The sequence below is a fragment of the Pyrus communis genome, chromosome 15 (assembly GCF_963583255.1).
Source record: "Pyrus communis chromosome 15, drPyrComm1.1, whole genome shotgun sequence".
Classification (NCBI taxonomy): domain Eukaryota; kingdom Viridiplantae; phylum Streptophyta; class Magnoliopsida; order Rosales; family Rosaceae; genus Pyrus; species Pyrus communis.
The window spans coordinates 4959299-4973069 of NC_084817.1; the positions used below are offsets into that span (position 1 = coordinate 4959299).

General features: G+C 35.2%; 1 protein-coding gene, 1 long non-coding RNA gene and 1 pseudogene across 5 annotated transcripts in view; 2 read left to right on the forward strand and 1 right to left on the reverse strand.

Annotated features, from left to right (window-relative positions):
* LOC137716766 (disease resistance protein At4g27190-like) overlaps window positions 1-13771 on the forward strand; it is a 55799-nt gene that overhangs the window by 8009 nt on the left and 34019 nt on the right. The window contains exon 1 of one of the 3 annotated variants that reach the window (XM_068456148.1): window positions 5767-6105. The exons of the other annotated variants lie outside the window; for them this stretch is intronic. The gene's annotated coding sequence lies outside the window, so the exon portion shown is untranslated. Of the gene's footprint in view, window positions 1-5766; window positions 6106-13771 lie in introns of those variants that run through there. 3 annotated transcript variants of the gene reach the window in all.
* On the reverse strand, window positions 231-13437 carry LOC137716769 (uncharacterized). 2 transcript variants are annotated; one of them, XR_011065736.1, is made up of 6 exons: window positions 13252-13437; window positions 12935-13030; window positions 936-1011; window positions 767-816; window positions 615-645; window positions 231-517 (listed from the first exon to the last, which is right to left on the reverse strand). It is a non-coding gene; the product is annotated as an uncharacterized lncRNA (long non-coding RNA). The 2 variants fall into 2 exon arrangements; XR_011065735.1 differs by lacking the exons at window positions 12935-13030; window positions 13252-13437 and adding an exon at window positions 1455-1826 and having other exon boundaries at window positions 936-1232.
* Window positions 8848-12651, forward strand: LOC137717749 (probable disease resistance protein At4g27220; annotated as a pseudogene).

Below are 13771 nucleotides of genomic sequence, written 5' to 3' on the forward strand. Positions count from 1 at the left end.
CGTGTGACTGATTAAAAAAATCAGTCATTTGTACAATTGAGATTTGACTTTGAGAAAAGATCCGTTTGACCAATCTTTTTTTAGGTCCAAGTACCATCCGTGTGATCTAAGTAGTGTTGGTTCTTGGTACAACTATTTGGGAATATAGAAACATTTTGTAAAACAAAGAAGGCGTTCAGCAAATACATAAAATTGAGTGAAATCGGAAGTTGAACACGAAGGAAAACATATGAAGAAAAACCCCTAATTAGCAGTGAAATTATTGAAAGCTAAAGGACAAACCAAAATCTTCACCTTAACTTTGCTTTCTCCCATTAGAATTTTCTTTGCTTTCTCGCATAACATTCACAATAGTAACACCGCCCGACAGTGTTATGATCACAAAATGATAAACAACATACTAAACGGAAGTGATGGTTTGAATCTGGAATCAATGCATACCTGTAAAGCTGATTTAAAATTGGTTATGCTTTTCCCATGCTCGTAACATTTATCATTTGCAATCGGTAAAATTTTCCTGATAAAGGGAAGGCAAGGAGAGTAAGTTATAAGCAAAGTTGACAGACAAAACAGTTCGATGCACAGAGAGAGAGAGAGAGAGAGAGAGAACTTACATCAGCTGTGCTCTCAAATACGTATGGTAATCTGCATACGAAGAAGCAGTTCTAAATCATCCATTCAGGCCATTAAAACAGTTATAACATCATCTGCACCGGTGAAGCAAATTCTATGGAACGAAACTTCAAATGAAATGCATATAGATTACCTTAAATTCTGATCCTATGATTTTGCATTTGACTCCAACCAACATGCATGCTTAGAGGATATATACCATCAAGTATAACAGTCGGTAGACGCTCATACCACCACCAGCACATACAAACACAAAAATGCAAACAGAATTTTGATGAGGGTCGGTAATTCTGAAATATCACCTGTGTTTCGTTCTCAGCAACATTGTCTTGTGAGGAATAGCAACTTTTATGGTTCCGCCCAAGAATTTTGTTCATACTGATCCAAGCGGGAAAACAGTCAAACATTTTAAAGTTATAAATTAGAGGTAATAGATAAATAAAGATAGAGAAATCTGAGTGCGAGATGATAGATGAAATCAGATTGGATTTTACCATGCGTACATACATACAAAGAAGTTTTGAAAACCGAAAACAAACCAACAGAACTGCAAATGGCTGATCTAATCAATTTCAGATGTCACAAGAATCCACGGATCACTGCAAAACCAACCCAATAATACAATAACAAAACAAACACAGATCAACAATCCCAAAACTCAAATTCTGACGCAATCAAATTAATCCCCTGCCTAGCCTACTAATTTCTCCAAAATTAAAACCCTAAATGAAAAATTAATGCCCATATCCCCAATTTGTAAATCCCTAATTCAAAAGCCCGATGTAACTCCCTAATTCTTTTATAAATAAGAAATTGCTTACCTTAATGGCTTGAACGCCGGAGATAGAGCAGAGAGGATTGTGTTCGACGGCATAGCACGGTACGGTGCGCCGCGGTTCGTATGGAAACAGCTCGTCGGAATTCGAAGACCCAGACCCTAGCAGCTTAACACTTGAAATTCATTTGTTGGTTTCAAACTTCGATTGTGTGGGAATTCTCTTCGTTGATAAGAGGGTTTGAGGTTTTATGCGATTTCTTTGTTTGAGGTTTACAATTTTTTTTGCGAATTGTGAGCGACAGAGATGAATTTCACCTATTTTTTTGTGAAAGGTGAGTGAAAAAGGAAAAGAACTCAAAAGATAAAAAGAAAGAAAGAAAGAAAGAGAGAGAGAGGAAGAGAAAAAGAAAGCGTGATCAAGAGGGGGCCGGTTGTAGAAAATAACGAGAATGGAAGGTTTAACCGTTTAAGAAAGGGACTAGGATTCTCTCCTTCTTTATTTTATTCCCTTTCATATCCTCCTTTTACATTCCCTTATTCCCTTTCATATCCTTCTTTTACATTATCTTATTTTATATTTCTCATATTATAAAAAATTAATATAAAATATTGCTGTGACTTAACAGTGACCGTTCAAATAAAAGGAGAAGGAAGGGGAGAGAATAAATAAATAAAAGATGAGTGTGATGGAAGAATAGAGTGGTTGGAACTTGGATCAACACGAAGGACATCAAAGGAGTCTGATGGTGTACGTACTAAAATTAGAGAAAAATGAGTGAATTTGGAAAGATGAGGTTGGAGGGATCCTTTAGGATTTTACAATATATAGGCACAAACACCTTATTCTATAAGGACAGTAATTGCAAAATACAAGGACACTAAATCCTAAAGATTACATATTCTCATCATACTTAAAATCAACACTCTCCTTCATTAAGAATAAAATCAACACTCTCCTTCAAGTTAGTGCATAAATATCATACATGCCTAACTTGATGATTAAGTCTTGAAAAACCTTACTAGATACTGCATGAGTAAGAATCTTTCATGAACTCACAAACGGTATAGAGACAATTTTCTTTTCAAGATTTTCCTTGACAAAGTGTCGATCAATCTCTACATGCAGATTTATTGTCACAATATAACTACATAGTCTCCTTTAGTTCAAAACCAAGACATCTCAAAAGTTTACGTAACTAAAGAAGTTCACATATTATGTGTACCATACCTCTATACTTAGCTTCCGCAGACGACCTTGACACCACTTTCTGCTTCTTACTATGCCACGTAACCAAATTACCTCCAACAAACGTAAAATACCTAGATGTAGACCGTCTATCAGTAACATTGCTAGCCCGATCTGCATCTGTAAACCCCACAACTTTTAGATGCCCATGTTTTTCCATAAAGTATTCCTTTATCGGGTGCAGACTTCAGATTTGCCAACATTGGGAACAAAAAGTATACCTATAATAAGACCATGTTTTTCCATAAAGTATACCTATAATAAGACCATCTCCAAACATTGGGAACAAAAATTTAGGTTTTGACTAAAAAAAAAAAAATTTGTTCCAACCATTATGGGTTAAATTTTTAACCAAAGATTATTAAGAAATGAATTTAAGTTGAATTATGTCCATTAAGTAACTTTTAAAAAAAATAAAAATTATGTAAGTTATTCTAATTTAATTTCATAAACATTTTAATTTAAAAATATTAGATTCCGATATATAATGAAAAAACACTAAACTAATTATTTTCTGAAACAAAGCATTGTATTTTGATTTAATTTTAGGCCGTTAGATTTTTTATTTTATTTTATATAGAGTTAAATATATCATATTCAACTTCATCCATTATATTAAATGTATTTATAAATTTATAAATTTAAAATTAATAATTAATAATTTTAAATTAAGACAGTTGGATTAACCAACAGTCCAGATCAATGTCGTCCTATCAAAAGACCTATCAAAATAATGCAATTGGGATTGTACATGAGTGACCGACAACTCATCAGGCAGGACCCCACTCCCCTCAGCCTGTCCCCTTTCCTTTACATTTTGGCGAGTTTCCTCCCTTTCAGCGCGTCAATCATGCGCCAATCCGACTCATCATTGCAATCCACTAATTCCTCTCTTCCACGCCTCATTTACTCTCTCAGCACAATAACTTCTTAGCAAAATCTTTTTGAAAAGAAGTCACCATATTCCTATCTTGGTAAATCAAAACGCATACAGGCAAAACCTTTTGGATTCTCGCTTGATCCTTTTTACGAGGATTTTAAAGATTTTTTAATTATAATTGTTTATCGTACATTGTATGATCAGTTTTTGTCAGATATTGTTTATATTTAATTTTAAATATAAAAAATTACAAAAATTTATAACCGCACAATGTACGATGAACGGATGTGATTTGAGAATCTCCGGAATCCTCACTTAGGAAAACGGAGTTGTCCAATCTCTACATTAATAAATTAATGTCAAAGACTTCAATCAAAACCAAAAAGTCAATAAGATCTCTACGTTAATAAATTAGGTTTACTTTCTATAAAAAATAGTTGCTTGCCGACACTGCCACTATAGATTCACCACTCAAACTTGTTATTCCTTTCGTCCGAGGAGAGTAAACAGCAGCATCAAGGCAAATCTTTTTGGTAATATGAGGAAAGAATCTTGCATTGTAGAAAGCAAGCGGGTAAACATAGGTCTCCACTGTCTATATAAACTAGCAAAGAAGAACAGCAATTGCACAACCATTCTGCATCAATTTCCTCTCCATATATTAGACTTTTTTTTTTTTTAAATAAGGTACATATTTAGCCTGCTTTCATTTGTATTAGATAGAAATAATTGTTTTGATAAGTGTGAAATATATTGTCTGCATGCTTAATAACAAATTATTTGCTCTTTTTTTGCTGCCAGCTATTCTCAACTCCATTGGTAGTGACACAGAACAATAATTTACGATGTGCTTCAAATGTATGCAAATTCCGGAACACTGAAGCAAATTATTCTCTCCATAGTGCTCAAGTCGATGACAGTTGGCATGCTAATGCTATTTTCCAATAAAACATTATTTAAACTATTTTTTTTACCATAAGCAAGGTGATTACTAGAGTTCTTTATACTTCAGTATAGCAGGACATATGTTAATCTGGGAATTTCACATTTTCTCCTTCTTTCTATTTTTTTTGTAATTTCCTATGCCATTTGAAACTCAAGTATATAATTATAAAAATTGAAGATATTTCTAATATAAAAAAAAAAAATTTATCATTCCTTTCATTAGATATGCTTTTCAGCATTACTACAGTTTTCAGTTTTTTTTTTTTTTTTTGGGAATTCATGGATAATTAGCTTTACTATATTTGGTGGTGCATTTAGTAACTTATTTGATTTTAGTTTTCCTAGCCAAGTGAATATGTAATTTACTGCATTCTCTGCCTTTAAAAAAAAAATTGTTTACTTACGAAGTAATAATGAATAAAAATCTGAGAACAGAAATTTAGAAAAGAACAAGTGCAAATATACAACCATATTATTAATTGTATGTAAAAATTGATTAAAAATACTATGAATGTATCAATACATTATATGAGTCACCAATTTTTACCAAATCAACAACTTACAACTAAGAATGTGAGTGAATTTTGGTACAAGTGTTGTTTTATAACAACTGTATGTAAGCCTATTCTACTCGAGTTTATAACATGAAAAGCACACATATGTGGAGTTTGTTTTGTTTAAATTTGGGAGTTTTGTGATTTTGAGATTTATAAATATCAAAATTTTAATCTTTTTTTGGGTGAATTTTTTTAATTCACATTATCTTATACATTCTGATGAGGGACTGAATTGAAATTATGATTTGCTTTTTTCATTGTATATAGGCAGAAGTTGGTTCAAGCTTGAATTTATAGTTATATCTTTTCAAATTCCATGTTTGTGGATAATAACGATGCCTCATACAACGTTCACCATCTAGCTAAGAATATTGGTAGTGAAGTCCTGCTGGAAAAGAACGTCCTCTCCAATTGGTGCAAAACCAGACTCCAATCCACACAACAACAACAAACTAGGTAAGCATACTCTATCCTTTTTTTCTCTGTAGTATGATTCTATTGTCATATAAATTTGCTTCGTGTGTTTCAATATTTTTCTTTCCTTGCCTAGGATGCTTCCTTAACAATCAACACATACTGGACAAAAGCTTTTAGCGTTGAAGCAAAAAATTTTTTGCGTGGTTTGGCATACTCCTTGTATCTTCGAAACACAATCTCTCTTACAATTTTTAATCTCCTGGCAACGCACGGGCATAACTTTCTAGTCCATCCTATTTGGTGACCTGCATCTTTTTTTAGTTGACCTTAGTGAAGTACACAATTTTACATGCGGTTTAGGGCCCATTTGATAATCATTTCATTTAGCTTTAGGGTACACATGTTGTCAAATTAGAAGAAAAATATAAAACTTAGTGCTTTTAGATTTCTTAGTTGTTTTTGCTTTTAGTTAGCAAATTGCAATTGTATCCAAAAGAACTTTGCAAGAAAAAAAGAAATTATTACGTACTCTCCCTTCTTACTTTATTAGCTTATTCTCAATTTACAGAACGACCGATTTGAAATGGTGCTCCAAGGAACGTCTATATTGAAGAGCAACTCACTTCATCCATAACCAACAGAGCTAAGGGTACGTTCTTTAATTATAACCATATTTGATTTGAGTTGGAATCTTGGATCTCATTTATGGCATTTGGTTTGCTTCTAAATCTGGTGCCATGCAAGCTTGTACCTTTCAGTCTGTGTATTGATTATTTATCATGTTTATGTTAAATCTGCCATAGTTTAGTGTACATACGTGATGCAATCTTGAAAAAGAATGAAGAACAAATCAGAGAATTTTAGAGATCAAATGCTTGTGCTAATAGTAGCAGCTCAGCATCCTTCATACATTCTTATCTCTTATCCTTCACTACCAAACAAAGACAATTACTCTGAGCCCGTCAATCTAAAAAACTAATTTGGTGCATACACTTGTCTAATGAAACCAAGTCCACACCTAGTTCACTAAGAACAAAGTAACACTAGCCTTATGGAATTCAAGCAAAACAAACACAAACAAATTTCTTGTGTTCCAAGTTGTAGGATCAAAACCAAATCTCATTTAGGTCCAACATTCCCTTCAATATGGATTATGCTTTGACTCCAAGCAGTCCTCTCAGATAAACAAATTTGTGTTTAGGCAGAGTTTTGCTGAAAATATATGCAATCTGATCTTCAGACTTGCAGTACAACAACTCAATTGTGTTTTCCAGCAATGCCTCTACGATGAAATGAAATTTTCTTTAATGTGTTTATTCTTCTGATGGAACGCATGGTTTTTAGTCTTGGTCTTTGTTATACTATGCATAAATCTTGATAGTAGGTTTGCTACAAACACGATATCAAGTCTTGTTGTTGTTGTTGTCAAATATAGTAGACTGCCAACAATTTTGTTGTACAAATTCTCATCGGCAGCTTCAGTTCCATCATTTTTACACTTTTTGATTTGTAATCAATGGGGTAGCAACAGACTTGCATCATTTTTGTCCAAATTTCTCAAGTAAGGTATGTGCATATTTTTGCTGATGTATGGAAATACCACTGGATTCTAGAATCACTCCAATTCCCAGAAAGTGATGAAGAAATCCCAAATTAGTCATTTCATAATGCTTCGTCATATCCTCCATGAGTTTAGAAATCATAGCTTCATTGCTTCCAGTGAACACCGCATCATCAACATAGATAAACACAATTAGCTTTTTGAGCCTTTTCCCGTCTTTATATAAATTGCTACCTCACTTGAACTTTTGCTGAAACCTCTCTTGCGGAAATAGTGGTCAATTTCACTGTACCAAGACCTTGGTGCTTACTTCAGTCCATATAGTGCCTGCCTTAATTTGAACACCTTCTCATCTTTATTTGGAACCACAAAACCTTATTCAAGTATGCTATTGACAACAAAGATGAATACAATTTCCAACCTTTATGTGTGGCCAAAGCAATTAAAGTCCTAATAGTGTCCAACCTTGCCATTAGAGCAAAGGTTTCATTGAAATTCACACTAGGTTGTTGGAAATAACACTTAGCAACTAGTCTTACCTTGTTCTTTTGTACGAAGCCATCTAGATTCAATTTGGTCTTATAGACGCATTTCACACCTATCACTAGTTTGTCCCTTGGTCTATTCACAAGTTCCCAAGTTGAGTTTTTCTCAATCATACAATTCCATCACTCATTGCCTTCTGCCAAGATTGGTCATTCTCAGCTTCTTCAAAGCTTTCAGGTTCCATTATATGATAGTTGCAAGTTGCATAAATCTCACTCAACCTCCTCATTCTTAATGAAGTTGATCCTAAGGGAGAGTCTTGCACTTCTAGGTCCTCTGGTGTTGAACTTAAATGTTGGAGAGACTAAATTTCAAACACAATTTCACTCTCAGTTTTTATTTCACATTCCACTTCATCAAGTCTAAGTGGTACTAAGATGGTATCTTCAATCTTTTTATCCCAATTCCTAACAGCTTCTTTATTAAATATGACATCCCTCAAAATAATGACCTTGTAAGTTTCAAGATTGAAAAATCTATACCCTTTCTCTTAACTCCTATATCCCACATAGATGCATTTGGTGTTGTTGTCCTCAAGTTTGTGTCTCAATTGTTTTGGCATCTCTGCATAACAAATAGAACACCCTTGGATGCTTCACATCAAGTTTCCTGCCACTAAATCCTTCAAAAGGATTCATTTTATCAAGTGTCTTTATTGGACATATGTTGAGAAGTTAGACTGCAGTTTTAACTGCCTCACTCCAAAATGAATGTGGCATCTTCTTTTCAAGCAACATGGATTTTGCCGTTTCAATTGCCGTCTAATTTTTCCTTTCTGTAGTACCATTCTGCTATGATGTGTAAGCAACAGTTAGTTGTTTATGTAGTCCCATATCCTCACATAACTCCTTGAACTCGATTTAAGTATATTCCCCACCTCTACCACTTTTAAGCTTTTTTATTTTTAGTCCACGTTGTAGTTCAACCATTGCTTTGAACTTTTTTTTGACAAAAACACTACTCTTATCGCATAATTTTACCATCATTTGTATCATCTCTCTAATAGAGATGAGAACTAAATGTGTTAGTGGGCCCCACTTTATTAAAACGTAATTAATATTCGAAAATTACAATTAAATGCCAAGAAACTAGTTAGTTTCTAACCTTAGACAAGATTTTATTCAAAAAGTAATCTATTTCAAGAAGTGGAATAGAATTTTGCCCTTTTCATAATACACTTTGAAATGTACTGTGTTTATTTATAAGTTGTTGAACGATCATAACTCATAAGTCAATTAGAAAAGTAAAGTATTTCTTCAGCTCCTTTTTTTCTAATTTAATTTGTATTCATCAGCAGGCATGGAGATTGTTATTCAAATTGTCGGAAAAGTTGCCGACTATGCAGTTGAACCAGCTATACGCCAAGTGGGTTACCTAGCTCACTGCAAAAGAAATCTTGAGAATCTAAAAAATCAAGTGAACGAATTACATGCCGCTAGAGAGCGGCTAGCGCTCGAGATAGTTGGAGCTGAAAACAAAGGTGAAAAAATCCAAACTGACGTCCAGAAGTGGCTGAAAGACGTGGATGATATCACCGAGAAGGCGAATGAATTATGGAAGCCTGATACGCAAGCAAGGATGAGCTGTCTCCGTGGGTTTTGTCCAAACCCAGTGCACCGTTACAAGCTAGGCAGGAGATCAACAAAGCTGGAGCAGGCGGTTGTTGAACTCGAGAGAAAATGAAATTTTACTAGCATTTCGTACGAAGTTTATCCACAAGAGGTATCCATGGTTTCTGACAAACATTATGAGGCATTTGATTCGAGGACTTCAACTGTAAAGAAAATCATGGATGAACTGAGAACTCCTAATACGGACCTGATCTTGGTGTATGGTATTGGAGGCGTGGGGAAGACCACACTGGTTGAAGAAGTCCATAGGCAAGCGGTAAAAGAAAAGTTATTTGCTGATGCGGTTATGGTTAGAAGTGGGCAAAATCCGGACCTTGAAGGAATTCAAAAAGAAATTGCCACAAAGTTGGGTATGAAAGTTAAAGAAAGCGAAACTATGTCAGTAAGAGCACCTCGTCTATGTGACAGGGTAAAAGACAAGAAAGTTCTTGTAATTTTAGACAACATTTGGGAAAGCATTGACTTGGAGGCGGTAGGACTTCCTTGTCTGCCGAATTGTAGAATACTTTTGACATCCAGAACTCGAAAACTGCTATCCTCAGACAAGCGGTTGCAAAAAGACTATGAGCTTCGAGTTCTAAACGAGGAAGAAGCTTGGCGTTTATTTGAGACGAAAGCAGGTGATGTTGTTAACAAGCCCGACATACGAACTGTGGCAACCGATGTAGCCAAAAAATGCGGAGGTTTGCCACTTTTGGTTGTCACAGTCGCAAGCTCTTTACGAAATAGAAGTACTTTACCAGTATGGAAGAATGCCTTCAGTCGCCTAAAAGTGTTTGACAACGAAGACCCAGCCGAACAAGAAGCATACTCGGCTTTTGAGTGGAGCTACAATCAATTGGATGATCAAAAGCTGAAGCCACTATTCTTGATCTGTGGAATTATCGTAAATCGATTGGGATACGCTGATCTGACAGACTTGTTGAAATATACAATTGGTTTGGGTTTGTTTAAGAACTTCGATTCAGTGGAGGACGCACGAGATGCATTGCACGCGTGGATTGAAGAGCTTAAAGATTCTGGTCTGTTACTCGACACCGAGAACAATACATCAATCACAATGCATGATTTGTTACGTGATGTTGCCATCTCGATTGCATCCAAAGGCCACCGTGCCTTACTAAGAGCAGAAGGAGATGTCTTGAAGGAATGGCCAAACAATAAGGATTTTTCTGAAAATTGCACAAGGATCTCTTTGTCTTGCAAAAACATCCCTAGGCTTCCTGAAGTTTTGAAATGCCAACAACTGGAGTATTTTTTTTTGCACTTTAATGGTGACTTGCTTGAAATCCCAGGTAACTTCTTTAAGGAGATGGAAAGAGCTTAAAGTTATGGATTTAACAACGGCGCGTATTTCGTCGCTGCCTCCATCTCTTCTGCTCCTAGAAAATCTTCGTACATTGTGTTTGGATGGTTGCGTGTTGGGAGACATAACTCTAGTCGGACAGTTATTGCAACTAGAAATTCTCAGCTTTATACAATCTAAGTTTGAAGAGTTGCCTGAAGAAATAGGGAAATTGACTCGTCTTCGACTGCTGGATTTAAGCTGGTGCCTTCAACTCAAAGTGATTTCACCTAATGTTATATCACGTTTGACAAGTCTAGAAGACTTGAGAATGAAAGACAGCTTCAACGGATGGGTGCCCGAAGGAGTAACCGGAGAAAGAAGTAATGCTAGCCTTTCAGAACTGAAGGACTTGCCTCGTTTAGCTGCATTAAGCATACATGTTCCAGATGCTGGCAGTATTCCGACGGACTTGTTCACTGACAAGTTAAAAAGATACCAAATATTAATCGGTGCTTCGTGGGAATGGTACGATGTGGATGAAACCCTCAACACATTGAAGCTCCCAACTGGCTGTGAATTGGACCATGGTCTAGAAATGTTGTTGAAGAGATCATGTCAAGATTTGTATTTGGATGGGTCGGAGGGAGCTGATAATGTTGTGTACCACTCAGGTAGTGAAGATTTTCAACAACTCAAGCATCTCCATGTCCAAAACAATGCCCAATATACACATATCATTACTGAGGAGGTATGCCACTAGTGTCATTCTTTCCCATTTATGCCATTAGTACTTGTTTTTTTATTTTTATTCGAGCGATATAATTTACAAAGAAAAATGATACAACCACCATAGAACTCCTAGATTTTTTCTGGCTAAATTTACATATATTTGATCATTTGAAGTGATTCGTTTTATCTAGTGCGTATTAAGAAATATTTGTTGGTATAATTTTTTTTATCTAAAGACACCATTTGACTAGATAATAACAATTAACGTGAATTCTCTTCTCTTAAAAATGGAATGTACAAATACTGCAGGTTGTGTCGCGAAACTTAAAAAGATTGGTGGTGCATGATTGTAATAGTTTAACTTTTGTGTTATCGTCTTCCATGGCTAGAAATCGTGCATCAATGGAAGAGATAGTGTCAACAAAAGAATATGGTGGTTCTGCATTGAAGGATATAGGGTCATCCGCTATCACCTTCCAGAATTTAACGACTTTGGTTGTAGTTGGTTGTTGCAACTTGAAATATTTAGCAACATATACGATAGCCAAAACTTTAAAGCGGCTAAGAAGAATGACTGTTGGGAGTTGTGAAAGAATGACAGAAATAGGGGCAACGACATCAGATGGAGATGAAGCAGGAAATGATGGTGAGATTTCTTTTTGCCAGTTGCAACGTTTGAACCTTGTATCTCTACCAAGTCTGCAAGATTTCTTCTCTGGAAATTGCATTGTCAAATTTCCATCCTTGAAAAGTGCAAATATATACGAATGCCCTAAGTTGAAGATTAACAGCTTTGAGTGGAAGAGCTCCCCAGAACTACAAGGAGTGCAGATAACAGAAGATAATTTGAGGTGGTGGTGAGGATGAAGATGATGACTGTTGATGCAGATGATGGTGTTGGTGAGGGTGACGATGTTAATGATGACGGAAGCTATGATGATTCTAACAAAGAGAGCGAAGGTGATGCAGATGTTGCTGATGGATCGTGGTGGTCGTGGCAAAACTACATTCAATACATATAAAGAATTAGCTTTGCTGCATAGTTAGTTCTCTTGTTAACATGTTTGTTATTTCTGTGTGTAATGGTTTTGGGTTTTAACCAAGACAATCTTCTGCCCATTTTAAATTAAATTTCGAATAATTTAAAATAATTTTTTGCTTGATTTTTAGTTTTCATAAGCTGGTGTACCCGCCCGTTAATGCGGTGTTTGAAATATTGTTGAAGGTGTAGAAAGTTCTGAATATATATATATATATATATGTAGCGTGTACATTGACGGCCTCCAAGATCATCTTGACGCAACATTCTCTCCGCCAATAAATTGATTAGAACTAAAATTGGCAATAATATTTTGAAGATAAAACGATCAAACGTTAACAACACATTAAAAAAATCAGTCATTTGTACAATTGAGATTTGACTTTGAGAAAAGATCCATTTGTCCAAGTACCATCCGTGTGATCTAAGTAGTGTTGGTTCTTGGTACAACTATTTGGGAATATGAAATTGAGTGAAATCGGAAGTTGAACACGAAGGAAAACATATGAAGAAAAACCCCTAATTAGCAGTGAAATTATTGAAAGCTAAAGGACAAACCAAAATCTCCCATTAGAATTTTCTTTGCTTTCTTGCATAACATTCACAATAGTAACACCGCCCGACAGTGTTATGATCTGAGTGCGAGATGATAGATGAAATCAGATTGGATTTTACCATGCGTACATGCATACAAAGAAGTTTTGAAAACCGAAAACAAACCGACAGAACTGCAAATGGCTGATCTAATCAATTTCAGATGTCACAAGAATCCACGGATCACTGCAAAACCAACCCAATAACACAATAACAAAACAAACAGATCAACAATCCCAAAACTCAAATTCTGACGCAATCAAATTAATCCCCTGCCTAGCCTACTAATTTCTCCAAAATTAAAACCCTAAATAAAAAATTAATGCCCATATCCCCAATTTGTAAATCCCTAATTCAAAAGCCCGATGTAACTCCCTAATTCGTTTTATAAATAAGAAATTGCTTACCTTAATGGCTTGAACGCCGGAGATAGAGCAGAGAGGATTGTGTTCGACGGCACGGCACGGTACGGTGCGCCACGGTTCGTATGGAAACAGCTCGTCGGAATTCGAAGACCCAGACCCTAGCAGCTTAACACTTGAAATTGATTTGTTGGTTTCAAACTTCGATTGTGTGGGAATTCTCTTCGTTAATAAGAGGAAAAGAAGTCAAAAGAAAAAAAATAAATAAATAAAGAAACAAAGAGGAAGAGAAAAAGAAAGAGTGATGAAGAAGGGGCCGGTTGTAGAATATAACGAGAATGGAAGGTCTAAAAGAAAGATGGGTAAATTACATTTTGCCCTCAATTTTGAAGTCCATTTTAATTTTTTACAATATTTTTAAAACATTTTAATTTCATACATTTACTTATCATTTTATTTTAATTTTATATATTTGTTAAAAAATCAATTAAATAAATCGTAAAATGATGACATGGCAAATACGAGATTCACATTTATGCTGACGTGACTATCAAATTTATACCAC